Source organism: Protopterus annectens, chromosome 10.part0 (genome assembly GCF_019279795.1).
Source record: "Protopterus annectens isolate FY-2018-M chromosome 10.part0, PAN1.0, whole genome shotgun sequence".
NCBI lineage: Eukaryota > Metazoa > Chordata > Ceratodontiformes > Protopteridae > Protopterus > Protopterus annectens.
The window spans coordinates 1,447,276,577-1,447,294,118 of record NC_056744.1 but is presented as its reverse complement, the minus strand read 5'-3'; the positions used below and the strand labels follow the sequence as shown (position 1 = coordinate 1,447,294,118).

At 40.9% G+C, this 17,542-nt stretch overlaps 1 protein-coding gene across 1 annotated transcript in view; it reads right to left on the bottom strand.

Annotated features, from left to right (window-relative positions):
* Positions 1-15,628, bottom strand: part of RAB3B (RAB3B, member RAS oncogene family) — a 369,726-nt gene extending 354,098 nt beyond the window's left edge. Inside the window, exon 1 of the mRNA XM_044086073.1 lies at positions 15,277-15,628. The gene's annotated coding sequence lies outside the window, so the exon portion shown is untranslated. The remainder of the gene's footprint in view (positions 1-15,276) is intronic.
* Positions 15,629-17,542: the final 1,914 nt, after the last annotated feature.

Sequence of the window (17,542 nt, the reverse complement as noted above, 5' to 3'; positions counted from 1 at the left end):
TCCTTGTCAGCTTGCCATACTCCTCTGCTGACATGCTTGCCTGCTATCCCTGACTAACTAAGCTAAAACAAAAATAAAACAATTGTGATATGAACTCTGAATGTTCACTGTGTGGCTGAGTAAGAGTACAAGCACCTTCAGTGATCACTGTGCACAAGCTACAGGAATTCAATATCCACACCACTACAAGCCAATTAATATGTGATGTGGCTAACCCACCACTGACAAACAATTAATATGTGATTTAGCTATCCCACCACTGCCACCAATTAATATGTGATGCCCCTGCACTGGCCCAGTAATCAAGGAGCCTCAATCATCACCACTAGCACAAGTGAGGGGCATGCACATTGGGAGGACGACAAGTACACACATAGTAAAGTACAATTTCCCTTAAGAGCAAACAGAGATCACAGTCAGTCTGGGGCTGGTTTCTTCCTCTCTCTCCAGATCCCCAATAAGACTCCCCACTGGCACAACTACAGGATAAACATCTCAGCCGAGTGGTCAAGCCAAAACATCCAGCACCCTCTCTGTCCAACCAGTGCTTCGTGTCCCTGCCCTAATAGTTCACACACACACACACACACACACACACACACACACACACACACACACACACACACACACACACACACAAATACACACACACTTTGGGATTTGATTTATATATAAATACACAGACACTCCTGGGGAAGGCTGGCACAGGTTTACTAGCTATGCCTCCTTCTGCCCAGATTATAAGGTAGTAATCACTGCCACCAACCACCCTTATCAGCTACTATAAGGCTCTTCCCAAAGGGTGACCAATTCTACTGGGTGATGTTATTATCCAAATGGTAAGTGTGACCAACAGCAAGGCTATCTAAGAGTGACCTGTACAGTGTCACCAAATACGTATGCAAGTACTCTAAATGCTTACATATCTCTAAACAAACCAATAACAAAAAAACCCAAACAAATAAAAAATTTAAATATATTTAATAATAAATAATAAAAGACAATACTCAGTAACTCAATACAGTGACAACAGAGTTCAGACTCACAGTAAATATTTTAAAACAATGTTGCAGGACAGTCTGACATAAATACAGAAAACATCTCAACTAATCTTACTATATTCCTATCTATCTCTAAGAGAAACTATGTTCTAAATAACTTACAGAGCAAGACAAGTGCTGATGAGAGGATGTTGTCAGATCCAAAGACAAATACAAAATGCACTGATTCACTCTCTGGGATAGTTCTTAAATTATTATCAAACATTACTGCTGGGTTATGTCAGATTATATCATTCTTTTTTACCTCTGCCTTCAATTCTCAGGCTAACAGATACCAACAGAATTTAACATTTCTCTGTGAAAAATACTTGTCTCTTAGAAACTTGCCTAGAACTGGAAGTCGTAAAACAGTTACACATTTTTACATTTGAAACCTGTAATTATATCTGTTTCCAGGCAATAGAAAAGCCTACAACTTTAGACATTGTGTCTGCTCTGAGCTGAAACAGACTTAACTGAATCATAAACAATTTCTACTTATTTTTTGAGGTTTTGCAAGTTAACTCTGTATGCTCCAGCTACTACTATTAAAACATACATTTGCACAGGCATATAGTTTACATCCATTTCTGTCCTTTCCCAGTAGGGTACACCGTGATGTCATTCTTGAAGCTCAGTACCTTATAAACAGTTCGACACATACTTCTGCATCAATAGTTTAATGTACACATAGCATATAGTTTTCTTACATTTGTAAGAGAAGCATACAAATCATATTACTATTCACAAATGACAGAATTATTTACAAAATTCCAGCTAGCTGGGCTGGAAGCCTTCACATATATGATTAAGGGAGGTGTAGGGAGTGCAGGGGGCTTGTCCCCTGCAAAAAAGCTTTTTGTGGTATATGTTTGTACAGAATGTTTTTGACAAAATGATGGTTCAGTCAAAATCACCTCAATCATTTTAACCTACTGTTAATTTTCTTTCAGTTAAAGCTACCTTTGACACACACACATACACACACATACACACACACACACACACACACACACACACACACACACACACACACACACACACACAAACACACACATATATATATTTATATAAAGTGAAAATAATCACCACAAATAGTGGTCTTTTCAGTGCAGAAATCTAACCAATCCAGCGCATATAAGACCATTAAATAGAAATTAACAAGTGACATTACATTGGTTGAAATGCTGAAGCATGAATCCATTCCCTGTTTACATGTATTTTATTTTAAAGTGACTTTATAAAAAATATACTGAGAAATAACCTCTTTACAGATATGTACTACATTTAATTTACATATAAAAATGTATTATCGTAATGTTGCGTTATTATTTATTATTATTGCACTACCTCTTTTGAATTGAGTTGGTCAATTCATGTCTTTGGTCTCTTGATCAATATTTTACGTGCTCCTTCATGAATACAAACGAATGATGATTCTCCCCTTATCATGTTATTATAGTACTTATTTAAATAGGAGCAATAGTATGCTTTAATGAGAATCTTTTCATATGTATTTCTCATTACACTTTTAATAAACTCAATTTAAAATAGAATACATGTAAACAGGAAATGTGGGCAAGACTAGAGTATGAGCATTTGTATCCCATACAGAATCAAAACATGAATAATTAACTTTATAAACAATAGAATATTTATTAGAGCTCAAAAATATAGGTGGCAGACTTTTCTTATTACTGCTTCTCCAGGACTTCAAGAGCAGATTTTCATCTAGCTGTCATTGGAAGTTAAGCCTTTAAGGTATGAGGAGACCTATTTGAAAATCCAGACCCCTCAAATATCTATGCTTTGATCTAGTATTTATTACCAGAGTAATATATAGATCTTCATAGATTTAAGTGACTCTAACCTCCAATAGATAGGTTGATGTTAAGCACCACACTGGATAACTGGCTAAGCTTAAAACGGAGCAGAAGAGCAGTTAGCCTAGTATTAATCTATGAGTTGTTGTTAAACAGCTATCAATATTCATGGTATATAACATCTGATGAGGAGCTGTTACTGTCTACTTTAGTTTGAATAAAGTACTTTTTATGTGTATGTGTGCAGCAAAGAAGCTTTTCCATGCAATTAAACAAATTTTAAATTTATCTGAGTTAGGTTTGTTACATATATTAGTTCTTAGCATGTTTGAAATTATACTGTATTGAGCAACACTTTTATATGCACAAAATCTGCAAAACACACATTGTTCTGACTCTGATCTGACAAAGTTGCCAAAAATAGCCTGAAACATAAAACTCTGGGCAAACCAAGAGATACATTACATGTCCAAAAACACATGGCACTAACTGAAATAAAATCACTCCTGCATGACATGCATCTGTCTCATCAGTGCAGATACAGAAAGCAAACAAGGACTTCAGTGAAAGTATTCATACAACATACACCCAACAGATACCTGCTTTGCCTCAACTTCCACCAGGGAACCTGATACTTCTGTGCATTCTCCTCATCAAGGGCCTTGTACATTCAGAAAAGTAATAATCTGTATTATCCATCATAGTTTGGTGTCCATCAGTGCCTTATAGTGCCTAACCTTTTCAAAATAATCTGACAGTTGAAAATGGAGAAGTAAAAGAAAACCTTAACATTCATCACCTCTGTGACTCACATTGTCATCAGCTAAAAGGTCTAGGTTTTTCAACATGCAAACCCTATTCTAAGGCTCCGGATAGTATTGTTCTTTTTTGTTTTGTTTTTTCAACTTTATAAAACAATCCAGCAGCTCTAGATTTTCAGTCAGGCCTTCCCTAGTCCCCTTTTAATGTTTCATCCTATTAGTATCTGGCACAGATTTAATACTAACCTAAAACTATTTTTCTGCTTTGGCATGGTTAGGCGTGCCTGTATACTGCCCCGTCACTCTATACAATCAAGGACATAGCATCATGTTTATATCTGAACATTCTGCTATGAATAGGCTAAGGAACAAATGAACTTACTATGAAAGCATCTGGGCAACTTAACTTTACCAGCCATATGCCTTACCCCAGCTCATTCACTTACTTAGGCAAAGGTAAGCATATTTATTTATTTTATTTTACATTTGATTACCGGGAATGTCTGAGTGGACAAAAATCCTTTTTAAATGGACGCCGTGGGGGAAAAGCTCCATATTTAACAAGTAACAATGAACTACAAATACAAGGTTTATATATACATGACTTGACATTTGCGTTAAACATATAACACTGGCTAAAACTACATTCATGTAAATATTCTTATTAATGGCACAATGCTTTTATACTTCCCAAGACAGCAAGACATACATTACTGTAGCATCAGATACACAAGTACAGGTCTGAAACAGGTTTGATCACCATTCAAACACTGCAAATACCAGCAGAAAATGACATAATCAGAGAACTTCAGCCTCGGCTCAAATGCACATAACATGTGCTTTTTATACACACAAGTATTATCAGGAGCTTCTGTGTCTGTGTATGTATGTGTGTGTGTGTGTGTGTGTGTGTGTGTGTGTGGTTAGTTTGGGGGGGGAAGTGTATGATGTGGTAGTGGTTTTCTGCTGCTCCAGCCATCATTAGCCGCTGGGATTTTTTTTTTCTTTTGCACTCAACAAGTTGCAAGAAGGATAGTCAAGGTACACAAGCCACTAGATCACTACAGGCAGCATTAGAGAATGGGAAAATGAGGCAAGGTATGGGCAGGCCATAAATTCCAATAGTTATATTACATGTTAAAATATAATAAAGAACCGAGTGAGTGGCTTAGTTCAAGGGAGTGTTCAGAGTACTGTCCCAGACTGCTTCGGAATAAGTGTAGATTTTATGGAGGAGTTACTTATTTTCATTGCTGTTTTTGAGGCAGGAGAAGATGAGCACATTTACTAAACGCTTTTGGTCTGCATTTTATTCAGTGAATCCATTCAGATTGTCCAGCTTCATTGCTACAAATCTGGAAGTCCATACAAGATTAACCAAGGGCAAACCAACTGAACCCAATGGGTTTCTATGGCTGGCACTATCACGGTGACTAGCTGTAGAAGAGATGAGACCAATTAGATATAAGCTTTAGTACAGGAAGACCTCACTGCCCTCATCACCTACATGTTAATGGGACCAGAATGTCCACTTAGCTTATACTTGTGCCTAACTAAGGACCCTACTTAGATATTCTGGCTGATCATCCAGGCCATCCCATAGCCCCACTAGCCCATTTATTCCTATATTCTTGCAGGTCAGTGTCACTATCGGGGAAGGTAAGAGCAGAGTGATGGTGGGGCATTATCCTAAGTGTATCATTTTTTCCATATAAACCTAATCTCCCTGTTTTCATCCTGCCAGCTACAGCTGGGACCACAATGCAATGGGTAGAACGTGTGGACACTGCACACTCACACAAGTGGTTATTACCACTGGCAGCCATGCCTACTGGGGTTCTCAATATCTATCAGAGAATTTCGCACTGGAACAGCCTCTAAAGGACCCACACACATACACATGCACGCAGTTCATCCCCCATAGATGAACTCATAGTTGTCATTTTTGAGTACCCTATATCCACTGCTGCCTACATCACATAAGGTACTAACTTAACTTGGGTCATGTGAGTCATAATCAGAGTTTTATTCTTTCATAACATAGATCTGTAGGCTTTGTTATTTAAGAGTTTCCTCATCTCTCACATTTAGTCTTGTGGAGGAACTGGGCAAAATTAGCCTTTTCAATTCTCCTTGGTGGAAACACTAGCTTACTGGCTGTCACATGTGGCTGCCCCAGGGGAAACCACTAGACGTGAAACAGGTTTCCTAATGTATTCTGTCCTTCACTTATTTTGATCCGTCCTTCCTGCTTTGCTTGCAAATTATATTAAATCACATTTCTGGAGATGGAGTCATCAATAGGCTCCACCCTCCCCGCACCCCAATGACAACAGTATCTGGATGACTACTTAATAAGTTAAGGCATTATATTGTGTTCCCTTATGTTTACTAGCTAACAATCTGACTTAACTGTGACAAAAAAAAAAATATTTTTATTTGCCTGATATATATTTCCTCATTTTTTGGTTGCTTAAGCTGTAGTTGCATTTTCAGTGTCATTTCTTTTTTTGCTACATATTGTAGTGATGTATAAAACCTTGAAGTAATATTGTTCACAATAGGGTAGGAAAGGAAGACTGATCATTATTTGAGTGCTTTATGAGTGACTGTACTTTCTATGAGTCAAGCAATCTCTGAGTAAGGGGGATGTGGATGGCAAAGTCCCCCACGCGGTAGAAACAAGGAACATGCTTATATTTAAGTTTACAAACACATTAATTTTCTGACTATATATCTTCAGACTATGTATCTGCTTATAGTATAATGGTTTAGAATATACAAGCAACTGTATTCAGAGCTCATAAAAATAAACAGTCTATAAATGGTTGTACTCTTCACTTGATAATGCCACACCATCACTCTGCTGTTGTTATTTCTCGGATGTGAAACATGTCTTGGGGACATGTCTCAGTAATATTGCTAAAATTAAGCCCACTCAGTAGCACAAAGGAATGAAGTCATGATTACACCCAAGCTGGCAGTGGGATGACAATGGTTCTACATGAAATGACCATGGAATGAGAGGAATGTAAACCAACACTGGTTTGCCCATCCTTGCATGCCTGCATGTACAGGTTCCCCTGCAGGAGCATCAGGTGAGCAGATCTCAGCTGTGCCCAGTCTAGGAGTGCACCTCACCATGTAACCAAGCAACAAGGGTTTGATCAAGTACACACCCAAACAGAGCTTCGTGTTGCTGGCATTGTAAATGCACCTGACAGGCAGCAGGATGTGGGAGATAACAGCATGCAGAAAATCATGTTAATCACGCTAATGGATGATCCCTCACAATACCCAGTTCTCATCTCACTAGACAGGCATCCCTGATTGCCTAAAAACAGGGAAAATAAATGGGGCTATAATGGGACAAGCTTCAATGCCTGCAGTGGGATTGAGTAAAACACATATTAAAAAAAATAATAATAATAACAATACGAAGGAACCACAAAGTGATGGTGATCAGTTTTATAATCTGTTGTTGCAGTAAACATGAACCTTATAGTGTAATAATGGAATATTACCTATCTAATTAAATGTATAAGTTGTATTTTCAAAGTTTACATTATGCAGTCAGAGAGGTTTATAAGTGGCTCAAAACTGTAGGTTCATAGGTTCATACTAGGCTATCTGCCCTAGGGCATTCATAAGCCTAGCCAGAGTGTGTTTGGCTTTCGCCACCCATTTTAAATTAATTTTGCTATGCCCTTTTTTGAGGTTAGTATACTGTGCCTCTGTCTAACAGTGACACAGAAGTGATACCCGGGGTAACCTACAATCTCCCATCCACTCATCAAGATTCCTCTTGAAGAGAGTCAATGAGGGACTCTGCCTAACCTGGACTGGGATTTTATTCCAGAGTGAAGGGAGCCTCTGGGTTATGAATCTGTCCCTCCAGCATGTCCTATTTATTTCAGTGCTGAGGTTCAAGTCTCTCGAGCACGTAGCTCAATGGGATTTGGATTTTCTGAGCTGCAGCATGTCCATTAATTCCGGGTTGGGCATGGCTTTATACGTCAGGCACAGATCGCCTCTGAGCAGGTGCTATGCCACTGAGTAGAGCTGGAGTTTCTTTAACTGGGCAGCATATGGCATCTGTTTGAGCCCTTTGATCCTCTTGGTGAGGTACTTTTGGGGTCTTTCCAGTTGCTGCAGGTGTCTGGTAAGGTACATCCCAAAAGGGGCATTGTACTCAATTATGGACCTGATGAGGGATGAGTAAAGAGGCATGATGACCTCCCCTGATCTAGATGTGAATCCCTTCATGATTAGGTGGGCTATATAAAATGTTTTTCTAACCACTTTGGCCATGTGGTTGTCAAATGAGAGATTGCTATCAACTTGGGTCCCCAGGTCCCTAATTACTTCTTCTGTACTTAATGGATTACCACCTATGTGGTAATTTGTGGCACTTTGTTTTTGCCAAAGGGGATGACTATACACTTTTTGGTGTTTAGCTTGAGGCCATGCCTCTGGCACCAGTTGTCTGTTTCTATGAGGCCCTTTTGGAGGATGCTTGTGTCGGCTGGAGAGTCGATTATGGTGCCCAGTTTGCAGTCATCTGCGAACTTGGTCAGCCACAGTCCTTCCGTGTTGGCCTGTACCTCCGAGAAATATATACCGAACAAGAGATGTCCCAGGACTGAGCCTTGTGGGACACCACTTGTAACTGGTTTGGAGTCTGACATGGCTCCAGCAATTCTAACCATGTGGGTTCTGTCCTTGAGCCAGTTTGCAACCCATCTAGTGACATAGGGGTTTATATTTAAGCTGGTGAGCTTATCTATAATGCCCGAGTGGGGCATTGTATTGAAGGATTTTGCGAGGTCCAGGTAGGCTGTGTGGACCACCTTCCCCTCGTCAATGGCCTTGGTGACTGTTTCAAAGAAATCGACCAGGTTTAAGAGGCAGGATCTGCCCTTAACAAAGCCGAACTGGGTAGGATCCAGTGTCTGTAGGTCCCCAATATCTTTATTTATGAGGTACATGATGATCCTTTCCATAGCTTTGCAGACCAAGCTAGTCAGGCTTATGGGGCGATAGTTTCCAGGATCCGTTGAGGCACCACCTTTGTGTAGAGGGACCACTGTTGCTGTACGCCACTCTTTGGGTACATATACTGTAGTAAGGCTGAGACTGAACAGTTGTTTTATGTTTGGGTTTAGCTCTTCTTGGAGTTCATGTAGGACGCAGCCCAGGACACCATATGGTCCCATTGATGCTGTGTTTTTTGCTTTGGAGAGGGTGGCTCTTACCTGAGCATCTGAGATGTCATGGGGGCACTGTGTGCTGAGAGACAGCCTTACAAGACTATCTGCAAATATATAGAGCTGAGTATATTTTTCTGTATTATTCTGTATTATAGAGCTAAATTGTTGCTTAGATATCTGTTGTCTTACTGTTCTGCAAATATACAGAGATCAGTATATATATTTTTTGGTTTTGTGAGACTGAAAACTGCCAAACAAACTGCTGAAAACGAAAACCTCGAAGGAAGCTGTCAACAGGTTAACATCAAATAAACCGGATAAATGAATTTAATCACTAGTAGTAAACGTAATGTAAGCACTTTTATTTAACCAGAACTTTCGGAAGGCTTAATATCCGACCTTCTTCAGACAAAACAGTACATAACACAAGCGAATTGATTTAAATACATGTGAATCCACTTAATTGATGGGCTCTTAATTAAGTACCCGCCTTCATTTTAAAACTTTGTGCTTTCAATTATCAGTCATCACATTCCCAGTGTTCTCTAAAACATTAAAAACTGTTGTTTAAAACCATTCCTTAGGAATAATATACTTTAAGGTATATTAAATCCTTTAAATCTTTAATAATGTATTAATAAAATTAAAAACAATATTTAACCCAGCAATAAAACACTTATGTTGTGCTTATGCTGGTTACATCCACAAATGTACCCAAGTTAAAACAAAATAAAATAAAATAGAACAGCAGTGTCAAAGAAAATACAAATACAAATACAATATAGCCTATTACATAAAAATGTAAAACAGCCATCCCACTCTAAAACTAGCCAAGAGTCCAAAGCTGGTACCGCACAAGAAAAGCTTACTACAGGGAAAGTGTACTCCATCTATCCAAAATGGAAGGAGAAGGAAAAGACCCCAAAAACCTAATACTACGAAACGTCTTAAACCCATACAATATGAGAAGGATCCTAAAGGACAGAATGTGGACTAATAAACTAAATGGGTAATGCAGAAGTGTCTGAAAATCCAAAAATGAAAATCCAAAAAATATATATACAACCCCCCCCCCCACAAGACCTAAAAGACCTAAAAGAACCAAACCTAACATGGTCACTAATTATCTCCTCAAGGCCAAGTGTTTAAGAATACAGGACAAAGAAATACCTTCATTTATTCCAGGATATATATATGCCCCTGTTCTAATTTGCCAAAATAATATTTTTTGGTTTTATAATTTGCACTGTGATTCCTCACATCTCTGTTGAAACTGTCTTCCCCACCCCCCCCCCCCTGTTCCTGGTTGTAGTTTAAATTTGGTGGCTTTTGCAGTGCCCGCCCCACTGTAGATTTGATCTAGGACACTCCCTCAGTCCCATCTCTAATAAACCCTTTCTGCACTTGCTTTTAGTCCTTTTTAATTTAATTACATTTTTTCAAACTGTGTGTGGACTAATATTGCTACATACTCAAGTGTGCCAGCTTGTACTGCATGTGAATTGTTTTTACTACTGTTTTTGCTACTTTTCTGAAAAAAAAAATTGTAAGCCTGTTTCCTACCTTTCCTGTAATTAGTGTTCCAGATACAGATTTGCTGTATCCAGGACTGTTTGTAAGCTTCTGAGCCCCCCAAGCCTTTCTGTGTTGGAGGGAAGCCTTCTAGCTTATCAGTGGGAATGGTAAGCATTAGGTAACCTGTCTACCACATAAGGAGTGGTTCTGGCCCAGAATTTGTAGTTATTGGCCATTTGGGCAGTCTTCCATCTCTCTCAACTTTCTGATTTGAAGGCCTGCATTTGCACTTGTTTCTGTCCTGTAACTCCTGGGCCCATCTCATTTGCTCACTCAAAAAAAAAAAAATTTATCTGCTTTTACTGTATTTGTGTTTCTTCCTAGTTTATTTTGCTTTTGCGTCATCTTAAAAGTACTCAGTTGTATTTATTACTGCTTGGTGTAACTCATTCTAAGCCTTTTAGTTTAAGCACTTAGGCTTCAGACCAGTTGTTTTACATTAAGAAGGTTTGTGGTCTGCACTGTAGTGGCAGAACAGGTAGCTTACATCCTTCTAAGTTGGGAACTGCTGATTGAAGGCTCAGTGTCCGTTATTCTAAAAGTGTATTAGTTCTGGTTTAAGCACTTGGGCTTCAGGCCAGTTATTTTACATTAAGAGGGTTTGTGGTCTGCACTCTTGTGGGAGGAGAGGCTGGACTCTGCCCTTCTGAGCTGGGAATTTCTGGTTAAAGGCTTATAGTGCCTGCATATTTGAACTGCTTCTTACTGAAATTGGTACACCTTGTTTGCTGTAGCATAGACTAGATCCAGGCATGCTGAATCTAGCTTTGTTTGTATAACTTGAGCACTAATCCAGGCATTCTTTAAAGTATTCAATAGTATTTATTACTGCTTGGTAGTAACTTGATTAAAGTGTAGCTATTATTCTAAGTCTTTTGGATTAAGCACTTGGGCTTCAGACCAGTTGTTTTACATTAGGAAGGTTTGTGGCCTGCACTGTGGTGTGGTGGCAGGACAGGTAGCTTACATCCTTCTAAGTTGGGAACTGCTGATTGAGGGCTCAGTGTCTGTTATTCTAAAAGTGTATTAGTTCTCGTTTAAGCACTTGGGCTTCAGGCCAGTTATTTTACATTAAGAAGGTTCGTGGTCTGCACTCTTGTGGGAGGAGAGGCTGGACTCTACCCTTCTGAGCTGGGAATTTCTGGTTAAAGGCTTATAGTGCCTGCATATTTGAACTGTTTCTTACTGAAATTGGTACACCTTGTTTGCTGTAGCATAGACTAGATCCAGGCCTGCTGAATCTAGCTTTGTTTGTATGCTTGCTGTTTGTTTGCTTGTTATTTCCCTGAAATGCTAATTCCACCTAAAACGCAGCTTTTCAGCACTTCTGTGGATCCCTAGTGATACCTGCATTGCTTACTGTACTTATTTCCTTGTTTCACTTGAAAGAAAGTTACTGTTTGTCGTTTTTGCATTTAGGTTACCTGTAACACATTGCATTTAAGTTACCTGGCACTTGCTCACTAAAGCAATTATATAAGTCAGCACTAAAAAATTAAAAGCACTACACCCTCACAAACTCCCCTTGAGTACCCTGTTCCCCATTGGCCCTTTTTTTCAATTATAAAGGAATTCCCAGTACTATTCTAGTATGTCCAAAGGTCAGTTGTCAATCTCCTCTCCAGTCCAACTGGTGAATCTGGGAATCTTGAAGCAATGTTACAACTGCCTCATGTACACAGACAACCCTCTCCTCTTCCCAACAAATTCCAACACATGTGAGAGATGCAACCATATAGCCAAACTGGAGGCTAAGCTCTCTCAACTCAGTACTGGCGTAACCAGTCAGGAGGAGAAGGAAACCACACTCACTACAATTCCATCTCACATAGACCTACCTTGACAGCAAACCAAACACATAAACACACAAAAACATACTCAGAGGCTCTAAATAAAAATCTGCCTAAGCAGCAGAGACCTCCAAAGCAGACACCCAAGCAACCGCTTCCCCAAAACAAAACACGTGCAACACATAGCTCACAAAGCCAGTGTGCCGAACAGTCACAGCCCTTAAGGCTAAACAACACACCTGATACACTTGCAATAGGTGACTCTATCGTCAGGCACACTGACGTCCCGCTCACCAGGCTGAACAAGGAGAAGGTCACGGTGAGCTGCCTGTCGGGCGCTAGGATCCGCTACATAACACAAGCACTCAGGTCACTCCAAGGCAAGTACAAATATGACTCAGTCATTGTCCATGCTGGTGTGAATGACCTGAGACGTACCTCCCTGGACTACATGAAAAGAGACATAGAGGAGCTCTCTGAGCATGTAGCCCAGGCCGTATCACCCTGACCTTGAGTAGCATCTTACCCTCACCAAGAATGATGCCACAATATGAAGACAAGATGATCAATTTCAACAACTGGCTTAAGTATTGGTGTCATTCAAAGGGGATCCAATGCCTGTCAGCCTGGGATGACATGCTCGACAAGCCACGATGCTTTGCTAGGGATGGCTTGCACTTGTCACCCCTGGGCTTTCGGATATTGGCAAAGGCTCTTGCTACCCCCATAGTGCCTTTTTTAGGTAAGGCTCAAAAGACAAACCCACCTCCATAGGTATCACAAGGGATAAGAAACTAAGAGTAATGCTACTCAATGCCAGAAGTCTAAACCTCAAGATGCACACACTCGAAACTCTCCTTAGCATGGAGAACATTGATATCTGTGCAGTAACAGAAACCTGGTTCAAGGCTCCCGAGAGCACCCCAGCACTACCAGGTTATACCTCATACCATGCTTTTTGGCCCCAAAACTTGGACCAAACCACAAAAGGGGGGGGGTAGTATCAATATTCGTCAAAGATACCCACACCTCCAGGTTGGTGGCACAGCACGAAGCATCAGAGACTATCCATGTGCAACTAACAGTGGGTCAAACTGCCTTCCAGTTTATAGCCTGCTACAGACCACCCTCCCAAACCCAGGAACCCCACTTGGCCGTCCTGAGAACACTGGAAAATATGAAGGTCTCTCCAAACACGATTATATTGGGTGACTGCAACAACCCAAACATAGACTGGGAGCATTACTCTAGCTCCAACACCCTAGTCCAAAGGTTCCTAGAATGTATAAACTCAAATGCTATGGAACAACTTGTTACCACTCCCACAAGAGGGGAAAACATACTGGACCTGATCATCACCATTATGGGGACTCTATGCTCCAGACCAGAAGTGTATCCCTCACTGGTAAGATCAGACCATAAACTAATATCACTGGATATTCACATCCCGACCCCACCCCCTGCCCAGAAAACCACAGTGAAAAACTTCTCTAAAGCAAATTTCACACTCCTCAAAACCGAGGTAGAATCCTTCAAAGCCCCCGGGCCTGTGGAAAATACGGCCCAGACTGCAGAATCCTTTATAAACGCATTCTATGAACACCTTCAGGAATGCATGGATCATGGAATCCCAAATAAAACCAAGACCTAATCCTCCAAAGGCTGGTGGACCCCAGCCATAAACAAACTATACAATAGAAGGAGGAAGCTACTACATGATATCAATCATGCAAAATCCCAAAAAGGGAAGGCATCTCTGATCGGTATTAGTAAAAAACTATGGGCACTCATAAAATCCTCTAAGGCCAGCTTCGAGAGAAAAATTGCACAGGACACTAAGGATAATCACAAGGCTTTCTTTAGTTATGTTAGGAACCTGGGTGGGACTTCACAGATATGCTCAGGATTAGTCCAAAATGACAAAAAATACACCGAACCCACAGACATTGCCAACATCCTAGCTGACAGGTTCAGCGCAAACTCCCCAACCTCCCCACCAAAAGGGCAAATATCTATCCCAGCAGAGTGCTGCCCCCCCCCCCCCCGACATCTCAGATGCTCAGGTAAGAGCCGCCCTCTGTGGTGGGGTGGGCAACAAAACTGCACATCTTATTATTACAATACAAGGTGAACACAACCTTCCTGGTCTTTGTTCAGTCTTGTCAAATGTTTCTATAATATACTGTAGGTGTGATGTAGTAACAAAATTTCTGTTCTTTTCTTTTTTATGAGATTACAATGAATACTTACTACGTGTTATAGCCATAGTATTTGTCTTTCAGTATATGCAGATTATGTGTTATGTTTCTTAAGACTCCCGAAATAATAAATATAAAAAAAATCATAAATGGAGGATGAGGAGGTACTTTCAATGGTTGATGCTGTTTATTTGAAAAAAATCAATAAATATAAAACATCATAAATTGTGAGTTGAACGGTTGATGCAGTTTTTAAACGGCAGCTTAGCTGTCTCACAAACAATATTGAGAAGATGAAAGGGGAAAATCCAGACTACTGCTGAACGTCTATCTAAAGAACAAAGAAAGGGTAGCACACCAGAATTACAAGTAGTGCCCCTGGCATTGGTTGTGGGTATCAAGGACACGATGGCTCGCGCCACACGATTTGTGAGGTGAAAAGCAGAGGTTGTACCAGCTTTACTGATCCAAAATGGGTTTTAACCGCCTCGGTGGCTCTAATGAAATGTCTCTTATTTCATATTTATTTATAGTACAGCTGTACAGTTTACAATCTTAAGAATGATTTTAATAGCCGTACACGTTTGCTACATTATTTTCCTTCATAAAGAGTGAGGAAAACCTACTGTCACACAAAATGTTACATCTAAATGGTCCAAACACATTCCCGAAAAGAAACATCCTTAGAACATTAATTTCAGTCTTTCAGTCCATTTGGAAAACAGAACGTATCACCTGCTAATTAACCTCGAACTTGGTCCGTACATCAGCTGGATAAAAGATCATACACCGGTACAGGCTTACAGCAAGGACAGCACGTGACACACACACACACACACACACACACACACACACACACACACACACACACTGAACTACCTGGCACACGATAAATGATTCTGGGGAGCAGAGAAGCAGCAGCAGATCACGGTTACGGAGTCTCCAAACGTCAGCCAGATGTTGCAGCGCTGAGCCGAGCGGTCCTACATCTAGGAAATTGTCCTACCTCCTGGGCTGCAAATGTAAATAGAGCAGCAAAGGTACAGAACCGGTTTCTGGTGGAAAGAAAATCGGAGTGTGACAGCGAGGCGGTGCGTTGCTATGTGCTGCGCTCGTGCGGATTAAGCCTGCTTCCTCCCGGTTGGTAGGTGGTCCGTGTTACGGGAGCTCGCGTCGCACCGCACCGCCTGCTGCAGCCAGCTGTTCTCCGCTCTGAATGATGCTGTCGAGAACACACAGGGAAAGGAGGAGCCACCGGCCGCACGGGGGGGCTGCTGCTGTCGGCTCACGCTTTATTACGGCAGCACCTCAGCGCTTACCTATCCGTAATGCACCTCAGCGCTTACCTATCCGTAATGTCTGCTCGATTGCCTGTTGACCTGACCTTTCTTAGGGATACGTCCCACATTGATTCTGCGTTTACATATATTCCCTGCACGGCTGCTGCCATGCTTAATTGTATTTGATTTTTACCTCGTATTTTTCTCTGTCCAGCATTTTTTCACTTAACTCGGTGAATCATGTAAGATATTAAGGTGTCGTGCTTTTTTATTGTTCAGAAAATTCATTTTGGTACAAAACCTGTTATGTTAATTTTTTAAGCATCCCAGAATAATATTTAAACAGTCTTTGAGGTTCATAGTTAGGTACTAGGCTATCGGCCCAAGGGCCTACACCAACAAGGTTCCCTGGCTTACGCCACCCAAGAAAGTTATTTTCTTGTGCCACTGTCGAGCAGAGACACATAAGTGATCCCCGGGGTGTATTTCCGAGTTCCCATCCACTCATCAAGATTTTTCTAGAAGAGTGCTAATGAAGAACTTTGCTTGACATAGATGGGTAGTCTGTTCCAGAGTATGGGAAGTCAGGAGCAGCCTTAGGTCTACTGGTGCCCTAGGCAAAAGGTCTCCACGGCGCCCCCCATGACACCACCGTGTGCCCCCATCCTGGTCTACCTACACAAGAGAAATACTGGAAAAGCGCCCCTGCTACAGTGGCGCCCTAGGCGGCTGCCTAGTTGGCCTATGCCTAAGGCCGGCTATGTGGGAAGTCTCTGGGACAGGAATCTATCCCTCCAGTGTGTCCTGTTTACTGTGGTGACAAGGTTTAGGTCCCTAGAGTGTGTAGCTTGGAGGGATTGTGATTTCTTTTGGTGTAGCATGTCCAACAGCTCTGGGTTTGACATAGCTTTGTATGTTAGGCAGAGATCACCTCGGAGTAGGCGATATGCTATGGAGTAAAGCTGGAGTTTTTTGAGGCGGTCAGTGTAGGGCATTTATTTGAGGCCAGTAATCCTCTTTGTGAGGTACTTTTGTGGCCTTTCCAGCTGCTGCAGATGTCTTGTGAGGTTGGGCCTTTCTTCCCCCATTATGGGTGGCTTTATTCAGAATTATTGAGCAAACAAATTGAGGTGTACTTCTTCCCTTGGGTTGTAAAATGCGATGCAGAAAGTCATAACATGGTTCACACTTCATCTATGATTGTTTCACAAACCTTAGTTTTTATTTCTGATGTATTTTAGTTCTTTAGGGGGAATCTCAAGAAAGCTTCATTAAAGGTTAATGCAAACTAAGGAAAATACAAAGGGTACTTCTAAATTACAGGTTGTATTTGCCTGTTGGAAGTCCAGCAATGACCATTCCACCTTTTGCTTCTACAGTTAGGGCTAAGACTTGTAAGTCAGAGAGAAGAATCACAGCAAGAAAAAATGTGAAAAGACCCTAAACTGTTTTTGGATAATGCTGCGGTTTTATGTGGCTAGTGCATTAATCTAATCCTCATTGTTCTGCCAGTAAATTATATATCTCAAGAGGAATAAATGAAATGTCTGAATCAAATTCAGATCAGTTGAGAAGTGCACTTACGTGCTTCACATGAAAATTCCTTTATTCAGCTGTGTTTTTTATATTTGTCACCTATCTCAATAGTACCCATTTCCCTGAATACATCGATTTACCTCACTATCTCAGCTGACTACCAAAATTCAAACCAGAAAATAGGTATTTTCTGCACATCCCCTAGGTAAGAGTACTGTTCTTTTCTACCAATCTCAATATATAAAGCCTCAATATCAGGGGGTTCCAGGGGCAGAGATCTACCATGTGATGGTATTCTGTCCCTCGGTGGGCTGTGGACAGCAAGCTGA